The sequence below is a fragment of the Aedes aegypti genome, chromosome 2, assembly GCF_002204515.2.
Source record: "Aedes aegypti strain LVP_AGWG chromosome 2, AaegL5.0 Primary Assembly, whole genome shotgun sequence".
In the NCBI taxonomy this organism is placed as follows: domain Eukaryota; kingdom Metazoa; phylum Arthropoda; class Insecta; order Diptera; family Culicidae; genus Aedes; species Aedes aegypti.
Window position 1 is genome coordinate 227,591,421 of NC_035108.1, and position 19,244 is coordinate 227,610,664.

General features: G+C 41.2%; 1 protein-coding gene across 9 annotated transcripts in view; it reads right to left on the reverse strand.

Annotated features, from left to right (window-relative positions):
• Positions 1–19,244, reverse strand: part of LOC5572048 (F-actin-uncapping protein LRRC16A) — a 147,385-nt gene that overhangs the window by 30,271 nt on the left and 97,870 nt on the right. The window lies entirely within an intron of this gene.

The following is a 19,244-nucleotide window of genomic DNA, read 5'->3' on the forward strand; positions in this document are numbered from 1 at the left end:
TTTAGTTCAGAACTCGACCGCTGCGTGGCGCTAGCGTCGATATGAAGTTCCGGTAGGAGCTAATTATGCGATAACTCGAGATTGCGAACACATAGAAGGATGCTGTCTTCGGCAAAGTTGCTCAGGAGGATAAGAACTTCCACATGAGATACAATTTAGTTCAGAACTCAACCGCTGCGTGGCGCTAGCGTCGATATGAACTTCCGGTAGGGGCTAATTATGCGATAACTCGAGATTGCGAGCACATAGAAGGATGCAGTCTTCAGCAAAGTTGCTCAGGAGGATAAGAACTTCCACATGAGATACAATTTAGTTCAGAACTCGACCGCTGCGTGGCGCTAGCGTCGATATGAACTTCCGGTAGGGGCTAATTATGCGATAACTCGAGATTGCGAGCACATAGAAGGATGCTGTCTTCGGCAAAGTTGCTCAGGAGGATAAGAACTTCCACATGAGATACAATTTAGTTCAGAACTCAACCGCTGCGTGGCGCTAGCGTCGATATGAACTTCCGGTAGGGGCTAATTATGCGATAACTCGAGATTGCGAGCACATAGAAGGATGCAGTCTTCAGCAAAGTTGCTCAGGAGGATAAGAACTTCCACATGAGATACAATTTAGTTCAGAACTCGACCGCTGCGTGGCGCTAGCGTCGATATGAAGTTCCGGTAGGAGCTAATTATGCGATAACTCGAGATTGCGAGCACATAGAAGGATGCAGTCTTCAGCAAAGTTGCTCAGGAGGATAAGAACTTCCACATGAGATACAATTTAGTTCAGAACTCAACCGCTGCGTGGCGCTAGCGTCGATATGAACTTCCGGTAGAGGCTAATTATGCGATAACTCGAGATTGCGAGCACATAGAAGGATGCTGTCTTCGGCAAAGTTGTTCAGGAGGATAAGGACTTCCACATGAGATACAATTTAGTTCAGAACTCAACCGCTGCGTGGCGCTAGCGTCGATATGAACTTCCGGTAGAGGCTAATTATGCGATAACTCGAGATTGCGAGCACATAGAAGGATGCAGTCTTCAGCAAAGTTGCTCAGGAGGATAAGAACTTCCACATGAGATACAATTTAGTTCAGAACTCGACCGCTGCGTGGCGCTAGCGTCGATATGAAGTTCCGGTAGGAGCTAATTATGCGATAACTCGAGATTGCGAGCACATAGAAGGATGCTGTCTTCGGCAAAGTTGCTCAGGAGGATAAGAACTTCCACATGAGATACAATTTAGTTCAGAACTCAACCGCTGCGTGGCGCTAGCGTCGATATGAACTTCCGGTAGGGGCTAATTATGCGATAACTCGAGATTGCGAGCACATAGAAGGATGCAGTCTTCAGCAAAGTTGCTCAGGAGGATAAGAACTTCCACATGAGATACAATTTAGTTCAGAACTCGACCGCTGCGTGGCGCTAGCGTCGATATGAAGTTCCGGTAGGAGCTAATTATGCGATAACTCGAGATTGCGAGCACATAGAAGGATGCAGTCTTCAGCAAAGTTGCTCAGGAGGATAAGAACTTCCACATGAGATACAATTTAGTTCAGAACTCAACCGCTGCGTGGCGCTAGCGTCGATATGAACTTCCGGTAGAGGCTAATTATGCGATAACTCGAGATTGCGAGCACATAGAAGGATGCTGTCTTCGGCAAAGTTGTTCAGGAGGATAAGAACTTCCACATGAGATACAATTTAGTTCAGAACTCAACCGCTGCGTGGCGCTAGCGTCGATATGAACTTCCGGTAGAGGCTAATTATGCGATAACTCGAGATTGCGAGCACATAGAAGGATGCTGTCGGCAAAGTTGTTCAGGAGGATAAGGACTTTCACATGAGATACAATTTAGTTCAGAACTCGACCACCGCGTGGCGCTAGCGTCGATATGAACTTCCGGTAGGGGCTAATTGTGCGATAACTCGAGATTGCGAGCACATAGAAGGATGCGGTCTTCAGCAAAGTTGCTCAGGAGGATAAGAACTTCCACATGAGATACAATTTAGTTCAGAACTCGACCGCCGCGTGGCGCTAGCGTCGATATGAACTTCCGGTAGGGGCTAATTATGCGATAACTCGAGATTGCGAGCACATAGAAGGATGCGGTCTTCAGCAAAGTTGCTCAGGAGGATAAGAACTTCCACATGAGATACAATTTAGTTCAGAACTCGACCGCCGCGTGGCGCTAGCGTCGATATGAACTTCCGGTAGGGGCTAATTATGCGATAATTCGAGATTGCGAGCACATAGAAGGATGCTGTCTTCGGCAAAGTTGCTCAGGAGGATAAGAACTTCCACATGAGATACAATTTAGTTCAGAACTCAACCGCTGCGTGGCGCTAGCGTCGATATGAACTTCCGGTAGAGGCTAATTATGCGATAACTCGAGATTGCGAGCACATAGAAGGATGCAGTCTTCAGCAAAGTTGCTCAGGAGGATAAGAACTTCCACATGAGATACAATTTAGTTCATAACTCAACCGCTGCGTGGCGCTAGCGTCGATATGAACTTCCGGTAGGTGCTAATTATGCGATAACTCGAGATTGCGAGCACATAGAAGGATGCAGTCTTCAGCAAAGTTGCTCAGGAGGATAAGAACTTCCACATGAGATACAATTTAGTTCAGAACTCGACCGCTGCGTGGCGCTAGCGTCGATATGAACTTCCGGTAGGGGCTAATTATGCGATAACTCGAGATTGCGAGCACATAGAAGGATGCTGTCTTCGGCAAAGTTGCTCAGGAGGATAAGAACTTCCACATGAGATACAATTTAGTTCAGCACTCAACCGCTGCGTGGCGCTAGCGTCGATATGAACTTCCGGTAGAGGCTAATAATGCGATAACTCGAGATTGCGAGCACATACAAAAATGCTGTCTTCGGCAAAGTTGCTCAGGAGGATAAGGACTTCCACATGAGATACACTTTAGTTCAGAACTCGACCACTGCGTGGCGCTAGCGTCGATATGAACTTCCGGTAGGTGCTAATTATGCGATAACTCGAGATTGCGAGCACATAGAAGGATGCAGTCTTCGGCAAAGTTGCTCAGGAGGATAAGCACTTCCACATGAGATACAATTTAGTTCAGAACTCGACCGCTGCGTGGCGCTAGCGTCGATATGAACTTCCGGTAGGGGCTAATTATGCGATAACTCGAGATTGCGAGCACATAGAAGGATGCAGTCTTCGGCAAAGTAGTTCAGGAGGATAAGGACTTGCAAATGAGATACAATTTAGTTCAGAACTCGACCACCGCGTGGCGCTAGCGTCGATATGGACTTTCGGTAGAAATTACACAGATATTGTCCGTGCATCAGAATCATAGTCCCTACTTATCAAACTAGAGAATCAAATGAATGAAGGATTATGAAACAAATTGTTCAATTTTTTTCCTTGTCTCGATCATTGTCAGACCATTCTCTGCAACTGGGAAAACCGAGACTTGTCACTTTCAACAAGGTTTAAAATGTAACAAGGATTAATAAGTGTTCCTTTCATTACTCGAACATCCTGTTCTTCTCGTTTGAAGCAGTCAGGACTAGGGTTCACTGGTATATCTTTTCTCCATAACGCACCATGAAACTGTGACGTACCCGCGTTATGGGTCATTTAGAAGGATGCTGTCTTCCACAAAGTTGCTCGAGCACCCGGTGGATTTGACGTCGATTTGTATTTCCGATAGAGGTTAATTATTAGAGGGGGTTTTCACATTTTTTGAGCTCAAACACGACCCGTACCCGACTTACTTTATTTTTTTTTTTAAACCCGGACCCGACCCGTACTCAGACCTGACCCGAACTTGAAAAAAAAATCCGCTGTTCAAATCCAAATCTGACACGAAACCTAAGCATTTTTTGTAAGAAAAGACCGAGTTTTCAAAATAGATAAATTCATCGTTTCTGATGCATAAGGAAGCTTTTTGGTTGTTACTCTTACCATAACTCATACTAAAGTCCACCTAAATCCGCATTTTTACAAGCCCGATTCCGACGTACTCGAAAAAAATGTTCTAGCCTTCAAATCCGTCCCGAACCATTCGAGTCCGGATTTGAAAACCCGAGACCCGACTTATAGAAGGATGCTGTCTGCGGTAAAATTGTTCGAGAGAATAAGGAATTAGTCATGAACATACGTTAAAAATTTAACCAGCATGTGGTGCTGGCGTCTATATGTACTTCCAGAAGGAACTCTTTTTTGAAGGTTTTATCTTCGGCAAAGTTGTTCAGTTTTTTTTTAATTCTGCGTAGTAAATTCCGCGTGACGCTCGTCATTATATTGCTCTTATATGATATGAACTCTGAACTTGTGGGCTTCGTGGCCGTGCGGTTAGTGTCGTCAGGCAATGCATCGTGTCATGGGGTGTGGGTTCGATTCCCGCTGCAGCCATTGAAACTTTTCGTGAGGAATGTTTCTCGGCTGTACCATTGGAGCATGCTTATTCTTTGTCTAGTGTTAAGTAACAGTCTGTGCAGCTAAATGGCTGAAGACGGTGTCCGTGTCTTTTAACTACACGATCCACGAAAAATATGTTACGATATAAACTACAGTCGACTCTCCATAACTCGATATTCAAGGGACCATCGACTTATAGAATTATGGTATAATAGAATATACCGACACAAAATCGAAGGAACTAATTTTTGTATTTCCAATATTTTTATTATCATTTTTGTAAGAAAGCAGTATTATTTTGTTGATAGCATTTTACAAACTATTATTTAAAAACATTTTTCGAAGTGCTCGAAAAATCACGTTATTTTTACTGACAATAGTTTTTATCATTTTCATGTCATTACAACTTGTAAGTATTTATTCACCTTCAAACAAAAATTAAATCACGTTTCCCCAAAAAAGAAAAAAAAATTAAAATAGATATCGAGTTATGGAGAGAAATTCACATCTCACGTAACATCAACTTGTGGAGATATCGAGTTACAGAAATATCGACTTATGGAGAGCAAAATGTATGGAAATTCGAAGGAACCGGAGAATCCATCTAGTTATAGAGTATTTCGGGTTAGAGAATATCGAGTTGTGGAGAGTCGATTGTATATAATATAAAATAAGCTCTATGATATGATATGAACTATATTGTACTCACTTCTAAAATTCCAACAAGAGTTCAGATACAGATAACGTCATGAAGTTGCAAAAACAATTACTTCTAGTTTTCTTTAGAAGTTGTTGCAGTAACTGTGCACTTTAGTTTTTAATTGGATCCGGAGGAATCTTATGACTTTATACCAGTTATTCCTTCTGGATTTCCTCCAAAAGTTATCTAGATCTCACGACGTAGTTCACATCGGAGTTATTCAAAGGATATAGTCCAGTAACCTTAAATGATTTGTATGATGGATTCTACAGTTATTTACCGAGAGCTCATCCGATGGAATACAAACCCATGCCCTTCTGTCCTCATCCTCTCGAAATATCTCCAGAGACACTCCCAAAGATTTTTTCCAGGAAATTTTTCGAACATTCCTCCAAGTATTTTACCAGAAAATAATCCAAGCTATTCTGTACCTTAATCTCTACAATGATTTCTTCTGGGGTTCCCTAGGACTTTTGCCAGAGATTCATTCAGGAAGAACTTTTGTTTGCCATGCATGGAATAGCTTCCTCCAGGGAGTTGACATGGAATTTTTACAAGGATTCCTACAAAAAAAATATGTATAAGGATTTCTTCAGAGATTTCGCAAAGGTTTCCAGCAGAAATGTCTTAAGTGATTCCTTCGTAGATTCCTCCAACAAAATCTTTATTGGGATTCTTTCAGGATTTTTTCCAAGGGTTCCTCCAGGATTCGTTTTAGGAATACTTCGAAATTTCTCCGGAGATTTCTCCAGGGATTTTTTAAGTTATTTCTTCTGGTATTCCTCTATAAAATTTTCCACAGACTTTTGCAAGGATTTCTCCAGGAAAGTGTCTTCAAGGATTCTTGCACAGATATCTCCAAGGCTTTCTCCAGGAATTCCTCCATAAATAACACTTAAAACAATTTCTTCAAGGATTACTAAAGATGTTTCTCTAGTGATATCTTCAGAATTTTTTCCGAGGTTAGTAGTGTTTGATCCTTTGGTCGCGGTTGCTTGCTCCTGCGGGGGCGAGTGATGCGGACAGGATCAATCGTGTTGCGCGTCACTCGCGCGGCACGATAGTATATAAGAGTCGCGGATCGCGTGATTAGTGTTAGTAGTGTTTGATCCTTTGGTCACGTTGCTTGCTCCTGCGAGGGCGAACGATTCGGCTTGTTCGGCATACAATTCATTTATCGAATAATATCGCGAATCCGGTCAGGCGTGAATATATCAAGGATCGCATCATCGACTCAAGATGACTCCCAGATCCTTACCTTATCCCACTAACCCAATATCCTTTCCATGACAACTATGGAGATGCAGAAGATTCTTCGGTCTCTAAAACCAATGGTTGTCTAACTAACATTCCTTCCCTTCCCCGATGACCGTAAGGACGTGGCCGGCGCCGTTATTGACTTCTAAAGTTTGAGCTCTCGATTTGTGCACATTGAAGATTGGTAAGCTAATCCCAAGCCCCATTCACTAAATCACTGTGCAACTTCGATTGCTCTGGTTAATCATGGAGTAGCAACTACGAATTGTACGGTCATTTATGCTCATGCTCATGCTCATGCTGATATCTTCAGAATTTTTTCCGAGGATTCCTCCACGGATACATACAAAAATATCCCCAAGCAGTTCTCTCGAGATTCGTTCAGAAATTATTCCGGGATTCCTCCAGGGATGATTCTACGAGGAAATTCTACAAGGATTCCACAAGGAATTTCTGCAGGTGTTCTAAAACTCACGAATTACTCAAGGAAATTTCATGAAACGCCTCAAGAATTTCTCAAGGTAATCTTCCAGGGATTCCCCAAGAATTTCTCCAGGGATTCGTACTGGGTCTTCAATAATACTCCATGGATTCCCCCAAGAGTTCTTCTTGAAATTTCTCTAGAGATTCTTCCATTAATTCCTGCTAGAATATTATCAGAACTTATGCTAAAAATTTCTCCATGGATTTCATTAAAAAAAAATCTCTACATATCCTACAGTAAAATCTCTATAATTTTTTTTTTTTGAAAATCTATTCATGGATTTCTTTAGTTATTTTACCTTAGATTTTTTCGAGAAATTTTTCCAATTCAATACTCCTATAAGGATTCTTTCAGGGATTTATCCAACAAAAATCTACAGGGGTTTTTCCAGCAAAAAATCTACAGGGGTTTTTCCAGGGATTTCTCTAGCGATTCCACCTGCAAAATTTCTACATCGATTCTTCCTAGGATACCTCCATTCATCAGTGATTCCTCCAAAGATGTCTCCAAGAGTCCTTCATGGATGCCTACACTGCCCATATCTGCATATTTGTCACATTCGACATTTTTGACAAATTGAAGTTAATACCATGGAGAGTCATCAAATGATAAATACTTTCGATCAGCTTACTGAAATATGTGAGATTGTTCTAGAAAATTCGAAAAAATACCAAGTTGTTTTGTCACATTGGTAATTATACCCGCATAACAGTAACATTGAGATTATAAATGAGCCTCGTAATGTAACAGCAATGAAATTTCTACCAGAATTATTTTCTGACTATTCACCTAGTATGCGATATGAGTTGTACAAAATATCAGCCTCAAATAAGCACTTTTGAGTTCCTGTTAATTTTTAGTAATTTTAGTTTCCTCCCATACTGTCATCATTGGTATTCCATTTACTCAATGCCTACTTTTGTCGAATGTTACAAATATGCAGTTATGGGCAGTACATGAGTCTATCCAAAGACTCCTACAGAGATTTCTCTATGCAAATCTTTACAGGAATTCCTGCAGAGATTTCTCCAGCTTTTTCTTCAGGAATTTCTCCAAGGATCGCTACACAAAAATCTCTACATGGTTTCCTGTAGATATCGTTTCAGGAATGAACTGGTAGAGATTTGACTGTATATATAAATGAAATATGAGTTTCGTCTACGCAGTCTTCATCATAAATAGAACGTTGAAAAAAATAGAGACTGCGTAACTGAAAAGCATGTATGCTGTTCCGGGGATTTTTGTAAGGAATTCCTCCAGAGCTTTCCTCGAGAATCCCTTCTTGGGCTCTTGCAAGAATTTCTCCAGCGATCCCTATAAGAACTCATAAAATAATTTCTTGTAAAATCCCCAATTGAATGGTAGAATCTCTGAAATAATTCGTTATAGAATTCCTGGAGCGATCCCTGGAGGAAATCTTAGAAGTAAATCCTAGAGGAATCTTGAGAGGACTACCAGCGGAATGTCTGGAGAATTCACTGTGGAAATATTTTAAGTAATCCTTGAAGAAATGTTTCATAGAGAAACTTCTGACATTCTGCAAAAATCTCTGTAGAGATCTTCTTGGAGGAATCTTTAGGGGAATCTCTTATTTTTTATTAGAGGAATGTCAGGAGAAATCGCTTGAAGAATCTTTGGAAGAATCGCTGGAGAAGTGCTTGAAGTAATCTATGCAATAATTCCTGGAAAAGTTCCCTGAGGATGGATTAATTCCCGGAGAAATCTATCTGGAGTGAATTCTTCAGAGTTTTTGCAATTCCCTCACAGGTCTTTTTTATTGAATTCTTCGACGATCTGATTTTAAAATTGTTTCCAGTATTTCTCAAGTTATTATTTTGGATTTGACGGAATAATAGTCTGATTTTTTTCTAAAGGATAATTTTGAATTTTATCAAGAGGATTTTTTAAAAACACTTCAGAGTACTTTTTAATAATGCGTCCCAATGAAGCTATTTTTGGAATTCCTCCAGCTGTTCTTTCTAGTATTAGTCCACAAGATAGTTCCAACATTCGTTCGAGTTGATGTATGAATTCCTGCACGGTCATTTATTCAATCTAATTTGATTCTTCTAATCCTTTATTATAGAATTCTACGAGAAATTTGGATTTTTGGAATTTTTTCATTGGTGTTTGCGAAATTGCTTAATTTTTTTTACAAACCTTTTTTCAAGATAATCTGACGAAATTTTTCTGAGTTCTTCCTGCCAAAATTGTTATCATACAAAACCTTTATGCAAATACTTGTTGAAATTTCTGCAGAAGCTGATTCAAAAGAAATGTCCAGAAGTTAACGGAGAAGAATGTTTTATTTTGGCGTTACTATCCTGTTAATTATTATTACTTACGCAAAAATAATTGATTCTGAATCAAATCAACTACTTCAGCACTAAATTTTACTTTAAATCAAATTCACACATTCTATTGATTTTACAGTGATACCTCCATGAGTCGATGTTCCATGACTCGATATCGACTCATGGGACCATAGTAAAAACAAATTTTCATGGTTACTATGATGGTTCCTAGAAGCAGCTATCCAAAGGAATGCTGTTCCATGACTCGATATTTCCATGAGTCGATGGTCCCTTCAATATCAACTCATGGAGGTTTCACTGTACTATAAGTTTTTATTTATCTCAATTATAATATTGATAATTATCACTATCCGAACACATTCACATCTTTATACTTCAAGTCATGCTCGCAAATCTACTTACTCTAACTTGCGAAGAATAGTGTAGGTGATTAGATAATCACAACTCAAGCAGAAGATTACGTTCAAATTAAAGTTTATGACGTGCACTTTTTAAAGTAGGGGTGAGAAAATGTAGGAAGTTTCTTATGAAATGTGCTCAAGAGTTTCTTTCGGAATTCTATCTCTTATTTCTTCTAGGGATACGCCACAGAATTTTTTTTCGGGGACGTCCTTATAAATTATTTCCTAGGAGAGACACCCCCAGTTCTCCTCAAGGCGTAATTTTATCAATTTATTTATTTATCCAATGATTTTAAAAATTACTCCTTAAATTACTGTTTCGTTCTTTTTGGAGTTTCTCACGAATTTCTTTCAGCAATTTATTTCTTTGTTTACATTAAAAATTGGCCACGTGGTGGTCGAGTTCTGAACTAAATTGTATCTCATGAGGAAGTCCTTATCATCCTGAGCAACTTTGCCGAAGACAGCGTCCTTCTATGTGTTCGCATTCTCGAGTTATCGCATAATTAGCATCTACCGGAAGTTCGTATCGACGCTAGCGCCACGCAGCGGTCGAGTTCTGAACTAAATTGTATCTCATGAGGAAGTGCTTATCCTCCTGAGCAACTTTGCCGAAGACAGCGTCCTTCTATGTGTTCGCGATCTCGAGTTATCGCATAATTAGCATCTACCGGAAGTTCGTATCGACGCTAGCGCCACGCGGTGGTCGAGTTCTGAAATAAATTGTATCTCATGTGGAAGTGCTTATCCTCCTGAGCAACTTTGCCGAAGACAGCATCTTTCTGTGTGTTCGCAATCTCGAGTTATCGCATAATTAGCTCCTACCGGAAGTTCATATCGACGCTAACGCCACGCAGCGGTTGAGTTCTGAACTAAATTGTATCTCATGTGGAAGTCCTTATCATCCTGAGCAACTTTGCCGAAGACAGCGTCCTTCTATGTGTTCGCATTCTCGAGTTATCGCATAATTAGCATCTACCGGAAGTTCGTATCGACGCTAGCGCCACGCAGCGGTCGAGTTCTGAACTAAATTGTATCTCATGAGGAAGTGCTTATCCTCCTGAGCAACTTTGCCGAAGACAGCGTCCTTCTATGTGTTCGCATTCTCGAGTTATCGCATAATTAGCATCTACCGGAAGTTCGTATCGACGCTAGCGCCACGCGGTGGTCGAGTTCTGAAATAAATTGTATCTCATGTGGAAGTGCTTATCCTCCTGAGCAACTTTGCCGAAGACAGAATCCTTCTGTGTGTTCGCAATCTCGAGTTATCGCATAATTAGCCCCTACCGGAAGTTCATATCGACGCTAGCGCCACGCAGCGGTCGAGTTCTGAACTAAATTGTATCTCATGAGGAAGTGCTTATCCTCCTGAGCAACTTTGCCGAAGACAGAATCCTTCTATGTGTTCGCAATCTCGAGTTATCGCATAATTAGCCTCCACCGGAAGTTCGTAACGACGCTAGTGCCACGCAGCGGTCGAGTTCTGAAATAAATTGTATCTCATGTGGAAGTTCTTATCCTCCTGAGCAACTTTGCTGAAGACAGCATCCTTCTATGTGCTCGCAATCTCGTGTTATCGCATAATTAGCCCTTACCGAAAGTCCATATCGACGCTAGCGCCACACGGTGGTCGAGTTCTGAACTAAATTGTATCTCATGTGGAAGTCCTTATCCTCCTGAGCAACTTTGCCGAAGACAACATCCTTCTATGTGCTCGCAATCTTGATTTATTGCATAATTAGCTCCTACCGGAAGTTCATATCGACGCTAGCGCCACGCGGTGGTCGAGTTCTGAACTAAATTGTATCTCATGAGGAAGTGCTTATCCTCCTGAGCAACTTTGCCGAAGACAGAATCCTTCTATGTGTTCGCAATCTCGAGTTATCGCATAATAAGCCCCTACCGGAAGTTCATATCGACGCTAGCGCCACGCAGCGGTCGAGTTCTGAAATAAATTGTATCTCATGTGGAAGTTCTTATCCTCCTGAGCAACTTTGTCGAAGACAGCATCCTTCTATGTGCTCGCAATCTCGTGTTATCGCATAATTAGCCCTTACCGAAAGTCCATATCGACGCTAGCGCCACACGGTGGTCGAGTTCTGAACTAAATTGTATCTCATGTGGAAGTCCTTATCCTCATGAACAACTTTTCCCAAGACTGCATCTTTCTATGTGTTCGCAATCTCGTGTTATCGCATAATTAGCCCTTACCGAAAGTCCATATCGACGCTAGCGCCACGCAGCGGTCGAGTTCTGAACTAAAATTGTATCTCATGAGGAAGTGCTTATCCTCCTGAGCAACTTTGCCGAAGACAGCATCCTTCTATGTGCTCGCATTCTCGAGTTATCGCATAATTAGCCTCTACCGGAAGTTCGTATCGACGCTAGCGCCACGCGGTGGTCGAGTTCTGAACTAAATTGTATCTCATGAGGAAGTGCTTATCCTCCTGAGCAACTTTGCCGAAGACAGCATCCTTCTATGTGTTCGCATTCTCGAGTTATCGCATAATTAGCCTCTACCGGAAGTTCGTATCGACGCTAGCGCCACGCGGTGGTCGAGTTCTGAACTAAATTGTATCTCATGAGGAAGTTCTTATCCTCCTGAGCAACTTTGCCGAAGACAGCATCCTTCTATGTGCTCGCGATCTCGAGTTATCGCATAATTAGCCCCTACCGGAAGTTCATATCGACGCTAGCGCCACGCAGCGGTCGAGTTCTGAACTAAATTGTATCTCATGAGGAAGTTCTTATCCTCCTGAGCAACTTTGCCGAAGACAGCATCCTTCTATGTGTTCGCAATCTCGAGTTATCGCATGATTAGCCTCTACCGGAAGTTCATATCGACGCTAGCGCCACGCGGTGGTCGAGTTCTGAACTAAATGGTATCTCATGTGGAAGTTCTTATCCTCCTGAGCAACTTTGCCGAAGACAGCATCCTTCTATGTGCTCGCGATCTCGAGTTATCGCATAATTAGCCTCTACCGGAAGTTCATATCGACGCTAGCGCCACGTCGCGGTCGAGTTCTGAACTTAATTGTATCTCATGTGGAAGTTCTTATCCTCCTGAGCAACTATGCCGAAGACAGCATCCTTCTATGTGTTCGCAATCTCGAGTTATCGCATAATTAGCCTCTACCGGAAGTTCATATCGACGCTAGCGCCACGTCGCGGTCGAGTTCTGAACTTAATTGTATCTCATGTGGAAGTTCTTATCCTCCTGAGCAACTACGCCGAAGACAGCATCCTTCTATGTGTTCGCAATCTCGAGTTATCGCATGATTAGCCTCTACCGGAAGTTCATATCGACGCTAGCGCCACGCGGTGGTCGAGTTCTGAACTAAATTGTATCTCATGAGGAAGTGCTTATCCTCCTGAGCAACTTTGCCGAAGACAGCATCCTTCTATGTGCTCGCGATCTCGAGTTATCGCATAATTAGCCTCTACCGGAAGTTCATATCGACGCTAGCGCCACGTCGCGGTCGAGTTCTGAACTAAATTGTATCTCATGTGGAAGTTCTTATCCTCCTGAGCAACTTTGCCGAAGACAGCATCCTTCTATGTGTTCGCAATCTCGAGTTATCGCATAATTAGCCTCTACCGGAAGTTCATATCGACGCTAGCGCCACGCGGTGGTCGAGTTCTGAACTAAATTGTATCTCATGAGGAAGTGCTTATCCTCCTGAGCAACTTTGCCGAAGACAGCATCCTTCTATGTGCTCGCGATCTCGAGTTATCGCATAATTAGCCTCTACCGGAAGTTCATATCGACGCTAGCGCCACGTCGCGGTCGAGTTCTGAACTTAATTGTATCTCATGTGGAAGTTCTTATCCTCCTGAGCAACTATGCCGAAGACAGCATCCTTCTATGTGTTCGCAATCTCGAGTTATCGCATAATTAGCCTCTACCGGAAGTTCATATCGACGCTAGCGCCACGTCGCGGTCGAGTTCTGAACTTAATTGTATCTCATGTGGAAGTTCTTATCCTCCTGAGCAACTACGCCGAAGACAGCATCCTTCTATGTGTTCGCAATCTCGAGTTATCGCATGATTAGCCTCTACCGGAAGTTCATATCGACGCTAGCGCCACGCGGTGGTCGAGTTCTGAACTAAATTGTATCTCATGAGGAAGTGCTTATCCTCCTGAGCAACTTTGCCGAAGACAGCATCCTTCTATGTGCTCGCGATCTCGAGTTATCGCATAATTAGCCTCTACCGGAAGTTCATATCGACGCTAGCGCCACGTCGCGGTCGAGTTCTGAACTAAATTGTATCTCATGTGGAAGTTCTTATCCTCCTGAGCAACTATGCCGAAGACAGCATCCTTCTATGTGTTCGCAATCTCGAGTTATCGCATAATTAGCCTCTACCGGAAGTTCATATCGACGCTAGCGCCACGCGGTGGTCGAGTTCTGAACTAAATTGTATCTTATGAGGAAGTGCTTATCCTCCTGAGCATTTTTGCCGAAGACAGCATCCTTCTATGTGCTCGTGATCTCGAGTTATCGCATAATTAGCCCCTACCGGAAGTTCATATCGACGCTAGCGCCACGTCGCGGTCGAGTTCTGAACTAAATTGTATCTCATGTGGAAGTCTTTATCCTCCTGAGCAACTTTGCCGAAGACAGCATCCTTCTATGTGCTCGCGATCTCGAGTTATCGCATAATTAGCCCCTACCGGAAGTTCATATCGACGCTAGCGCCACGTCGCGGTCGAGTTCTGAACTAAATTGTATCCCATGTGGAAGTTCTTGGTCCCCGAAACAAGTTTGCTGAAGACAGTACATTCCTATATGGCCTGCATCTTACACAATTTGGTGATGACTGCAGATTTCTGGACTGAGTGTACTGAAATTCCACGTGGCCAACATGGTCCCCTTCGTAGCCGATTCCCGGTGGCCACTGGATCCGGAACCGGTATTCCAGGTAGTGATCAGAATCTTGAGTAGTATATCTTTCGAATGCGGCATAAATTTCATTATTCGGTTGATATTTCGCTGATTTATAGGGGTATACATTTCTGGGTCATAATGACCCCAGTATCTTATTAAGTTGTTTTTTTGTGGCGCCATCTTAGAATCACCTTAAGAAAAAATTTTTTTGGTCTTGCGCTTCGTTTCCACAAAATATTAAAAGTCAGGGAATTTCAGAAAGATCCGTTTGATAACAACAGAGATATTGCAGGTTGAAATTCGATTTTGGGTCATAATGACCCCAGTATCTAACTAAGGTTAAGCTGAAAGTCACAATAAGCCAATTGGCCATAAGTAGAGTTACCGACACCTAACATTCATTTCGCCATAAAGGTTTTCCTTGAAGCAAATTGTTCCTGCCGTTGTTGTCGCGCAGTTTTTCAAAGAGTGATGATATTTTAAAAGAATAATAAATTCACTAGAGCTATGAATTTCAGTCAATGTACAAAAAACTACTGAAAAATTCATTTGAATAATAATTGAAATACTAGATATTGGCATAACTTCTAATTACAAATAAAAAGGTTATGTGATATAAAAATAAGACTACATAAAATGCCCCATTTTTTATTCAACAACAGTTAATGATACAGATTATTCAAAACGATATGTTCAAACAATATCTTATCAATTTTGCAAAACTTAGAAAACAATAATCAATTTTTTTAAAATGATCTTTCAATTAACCAATTCAAAATAAGCATTCAACCAAATTTCCGTCCAACTAAACATCATTCGAACAAAATAAATGTTCTGAAGCCATTCGACCAAATGTCCATTCGACCAAATGTCCTTTGGACCAAATGTACTTTCGACCAAATGTCATTCGACGAAATGTCCCAAAGCCAAAAAAACACGTAGCAACTACCGATCACCGGCGGAAGGAAAAAGTTTATCGATTCATGCGTTCATTCATCTTCACATTCGATTCATGTAGATGCTACGTGAAAAGTGTGATGGAAAAAAATACGTAATGGATTGTTTTGAGTGTAACTTTGCAAGAGACCACATTTTGATTGGACGTCGGGATTAATTGCTATTCGTAATCATAAACTGGGTATGCATTTTGCACGCTGAACCAACTGTCCGGCAGGCAACAGTGGTGCTCCTGGTGGGTAGAATAGATCAAAGTAATCCAGGCTACTATGTTCTACAGCAAAAAAGCAGTACTACACTTTTTATATTAAATTTAGGGGAGGGATTATTAGAGTATGTTTAAAACTACAAATTTAACTTTAACACTTCACTTGATCATCTCAGCATGGTTTAGACGTTGTTATCAATAATAACAAATTATCCTTACGTCCCATCGAAATGTGGTCTTCGACAAAGTTGTAGCTGGGAAGATTTCACACAAGAAGAGTGTGTTCACTTTTCCATAGATTATTATTTCGAGCAGTAAGAGGACTCAACACAAAAGCTTTGCCTTTTTCATAGCAATTTCCATATAAACTTCAAATGGCGTGTGCACAACCAAATATCTTCCAAATCATTTCAAATTTTAGGAGAATGATTTTTATCATAATTAACACCGTTTAAGCATAGGGGAGCAAAAATGTCAAAAATTGCATCAGTTTGATGACCACATCTCGGGTTTGAAAGAGTTTATTGTAAACACAATAAAACAGCTCGAAGATTTATTATCAATATAAAACTTGTTTTCCTAATTTTATATTTCCACCATGGATACTTAATTTGATAAACAAAATAAATTAAACTCGAACATTCATTCAAACTGTGATCTAGAATGTGGAATAACGTATCATGAGGATAAGGGTACTCTTCCAAATGTTATGCCGCCGTCTATCACCAATTGCTAGATAGTTAATATAGTGGCAGATTATTCCGATTTATATCTATCTAGAGAAGCGTTCAAGCAAAATTTTAAAAGATATTTTTGTAGATTGAATATCATTAGGGCTTAGTATTAGCCTGTTGATTGATTGAATTGTTGTTGAACAAATAAATAAGTATAAGTTCTTTGGACAATATCAGGCAGGATTTATGAGCGATTTTATTTATTCATCGATTTTAAATCGGCCTATGATACAATCGTTCGAGATCAGCTATTACAGATTATGCACGAAAACGGTTTCCCGGACAAACTGATAAGCTTGATCAAGGCGACGAAGGAGCGAGTGATGTGCGTAGTCCGAATATCAGAAACACTCTCGAGTCCCATCGAATCTTGCAGAGGATTACGACGAGGTGATGGCCTTTCGTGTTTACTTTTCAACATTGCGTTAGAGGGTTTGACACGAGTAGCACGATTTTCAGAACGTCCAGCCAACTACTTGGTTTCGCCGAAGACATAGATATCGTAGCACGGAACTGTGAGACGATGGCGGGTACGTAATCCAACTAAGGGCTGAAGCTAGGCGAATCGGACTGAACATCTATGTGTCAAAGACAAGCTTCCGAATTCTCACTCACTCTCACGATAATGGATTTCTCCCTCACCACAATTTTCAGCGAAAAGCTGCCTTGCGAAATTATCCGTCTACAAAACAAAGCGAAAATAGATAACAGCACAACTCCACAGCTGTGAGAATTTTATTTTACTTTTCTCCTCTCCAAGGAGAACTTTTCATGTGTCCATCGCCACAAGCAGCAGTTGCTTTTATGCATCAAATTAACTGCTGCTTTCGTCAAGTTGATGTAGTAGCATGGTTAGCGTGCACGCATCGCGGCTGTTTTTAGCAATGTTGTAGGTTCGAATCCCGTCGGCGGCACCAGTTTTTGTTTATCCACATAGTGATAATTCTCGGGATAAGTTGGTGAGCGAAAATATGATGGGGTGAAAAAGAAATTATTCCCGTAGTGGAATGATTTTCGGTTATCCTCCATCGTAGCTCTAGGGAAAATAAGTGTGAGCGAAAATAGATTTTCACGTGAGGAAGTGAAAAAGCATTCCCTTACGTGCGAAAAATCGTAGATTTCGCATCATTGATACGATAATTCAGAACCCTGAGTCAAAGACAAAGTACATGATAGCAAGTGGCTCAAGAGAGGACACGGCACGCCTCCCACGCCTCATATTGACTGTGATGAAATCGAAATGGTCGAAGAATTCATTTACTTGGGCTCACTCGTGACCGCCGGCAATAACACCAGCAAAGAAATCTACTCCTCTATGCGCACGAAACATGGACCCTACGTGCAGAGGATCAACGCGCCCTTGGTGTTTTCGAACGGAAAGTGTTGCGGACCATCTACGGCGGAGTGCAGATGGAAGACGGAACGTGGAGAAGGCGGATGAACCATGAATTGCACCAGCTGTTGGGAGAGCCAACCATTGTTCACTTCGCGAAAATTGGGAGGTTGCGGTGGGCCGGGCATGTCACCAGAATTTCGGATAACAATCCGGTGAAATTGGTTCCCGAAAATATTCCGACCGGCACAAGATGACGTGGTGTACAACGGGCCAGATGGATCGACCAAATTGAGGACGATCTGCAGACCCTTCGCCAAATGCGTGGCTGGTGACAAGCAGTCTGACTGTATTAGGCTTAGGGGAGAATATTGGGGCAAATCAATTGCAAATCTTTAAGCGATCTGACTCCGAACTAGGCGTAATGAGCAAGCACTGAAGCCTATAGGAAAGAACATGATGCGTTTAAAGTCAAGCTCAGTTCTCAAATAGGAAATCAAGAATAGGAATGTTTCGATTGCCTATGTCAGTGTGCCAATTCGATTCCGAGGGATGGTGACACCTACAGGGTGGGAATGTGAGTGTAAATTTTTCAATTTGAGTAATATTTTTACATATCATCCCCTTAATGCTACAACTAGATAACTCGAATTTTCGATTTTTAGAGTTCAATTTGTCGAATCATAAATCTTAATTAAATCTTCCAGATATTCATAGATCATGAGCGTGTGATTCAAAGTAAACAAGTCAAAGATTACTTTTCAATTTTATTATCTGTGATGATCCATCACCTTGTGAAACGGTCAAACTTTCAATGTTGAATAGTACGAAATTTGGATTTTCGAGTTATCTAGTTGTAGCATCAAGGGGACAATATGCATTTTAATGAGTCTGGAAAGCGTGTGCAAGTTTCTCAAGGGAAAACAAAAACAAACGAGCGTATGTGAGCATTCGTGAGTTCAGATGTCACTAAGCTCAGTACCGTATACGAAATAGAGGGTCATGTTTCGCATATTCTGGAGTTTTTTCCCTGGATATACCTAAATTATCTAAATTTTAATATAAAACGGTCGAATCTGAACTGAATTTGGATGCATTAGTTTCAAATATATGACAAATTTTTGAATATTATGCTCGCTTTTGTTCATTTATAAGTTAAAATTTGACCTATATTTCTACATTAAAACATTCTGTTTTCTTATACGGGAGTCGGATAATATTCTTTCACTTTGGTGTCGCTTTGGCAAAGGTTTGTTTTGCTACAGTATGCGCCGTATTGAAACTATTCCTAATTATCAATTGTCGCTTATATTGAGCTGTACGGTAATCCAATCCGCATGGTTATTAAATTAGCTAAAACATTACGCGTGGTAAAGATTAGCTCAATATGAGCGTCAATTTATATTAAAATGTTACTGCCTCTCTGTAGTAGTCATGTCGCCACTTGAGTGAGAACGACACGTTGCTAGCCATCCCGCATCTTTACTCTTCCACAATACAGTTGTTGTGAAAGCGATGTAGATATGATAGGCAAACAGTTTCAACACTAAATATTATTCACACAGATGAAAACC